The sequence below is a fragment of the Chrysochloris asiatica genome, unplaced genomic scaffold, assembly GCF_000296735.1.
Source record: "Chrysochloris asiatica unplaced genomic scaffold, ChrAsi1.0 scaffold00087, whole genome shotgun sequence".
Classification (NCBI taxonomy): Eukaryota; Metazoa; Chordata; class Mammalia; order Afrosoricida; family Chrysochloridae; genus Chrysochloris; species Chrysochloris asiatica.
In genome coordinates, this window is record NW_006408605.1 from 10,916,431 (window position 1) to 10,918,124 (window position 1,694).

The window sequence follows — 1,694 nt, forward strand, 5'->3', positions numbered from 1 at the left end:
GCCTTTGAGTTATGGTGTTGTAGGAGAATATTGAAAGTGCCATGGGCTGCCTAAAGAACCAAAAGATCCGTTTTGGAAGAAGTGCAGCCAGAGTGCTCCTTGGACACCAGGATGGCCAAACTTCGTCTCTCATACTTCAGACATATTGTCAGGAGGGACCAGTCGCTGGAGAAGGATATCATGATTGGCAAGATGGAGGGTCAGAGAAAAAGAGGAAGACCCCCAGTGAAACAGATTGGCAAAGTGGCAGCATCAATAGGGTCAAGCGTGGCAACAATTGTGAGGTTGGCCCTGGACCGGGCAGTGTTTCGTTCTGTTATGCATAGGGTCACTACTAGTTGGAACTGAGTGGATGGCACCTAACAACAACAATAATATTTCCCATTCTATGAGAGTCCATCTATTGTGGTCCTAATTGATGCTATTGGTACTGGTATCTATGCACCATCTAGTTCTGCTGGTCTCAGGATAGATGAGGCTGTGGTTCATGTAGACTTTTAGTCCTGTTGACTAGTTTCTTCTTTGAGTCTTTGGGTTTCTTCTTTCTCATTTGCTCGAAACAAATGGAGACCAGTAGTTGTATCTTAGAATGTCACTTGCTCTCTTTTGAGACCACAGACACTACTCACCAAACTAGAATGTAGAACATAAACGTTATGAACTATATTATGCTAATTGACCAAGATGTCCCATGAGACTATCCACTCTATCTATCTATCTATCTATCTATCTATCTATCTATCTATCTATCTATCTATCTATCTATCTATCTATCTATTTTTTTCCTTCACAGTTGTGAGGTTTATTAGGGAAGTTAACAGATTACCAATCAGGATCAGAAACGGTCAGGGCACAGTTTTCCAGTTAGCACAGCCTCTCCTCAGCCATACCCACAAGCGCTCTCTGCCCAAACAATGTTACAAAGCTCTTTTTGGGTTGCTAATAAAAACTCACAGGACACACCACTCCAGCCTGTCTGATAGCACTCAGCTTTAGTTCTGTGGGTCAGCAAAACCACCCTGGATGCATGCTGTAAGCAAGCCTCCTGCTCAAAGTCACTCAGCTTTACTTGCACTGTGGTCTGGGAAGCCTGCGACTCTGTCTCATGTTCTGGCTCTTGGTTCTTATGCTGCTGTTCCTCTGCCACTCTTCTGGGGTCACAGCTTTCTGTCCCTGGGGTGATGAGGTTCAATGTGCAGGGATCTCGGGTCCATAAAGCCCAGTCCATTCTTGGCTCTTTCTTCTTCTTTAAAAATAAAAAAAATTTTTTTTAATGTTTTATTGTGAATTATGTGGTAGATTACATGGGAGAACATTAGTTTTACATTCATCCTATCGTATATCATTTCATTGCCATGGTTACAATCCCCTCCATATATTATCAACCAACCAAAGGTTATACCCTGCAAGCCTGCCCCTTGATCGTCAGCACTCAGCCCCTCTCCCTCTCTGGGTCTAGTGTCCCCAGCCGTTCCCTCTCTCCATGTCATCATCTCTGCCTCCATCTCTGGTGTCACTGTTTCTCTGAGTAGGGTCCCACACTCTGCTCTTCTCCCTTGATGGTTCCAGGAACCTCTGCTCCTGGACTGAAAAGTCAATCGCTTCCCTCCTTTTGCTACAAAACATCTACCTTTACATTTCTGATAACAATTATTCACTATTGTACCACAAGAGACCTATCCCCATCTCCTTTC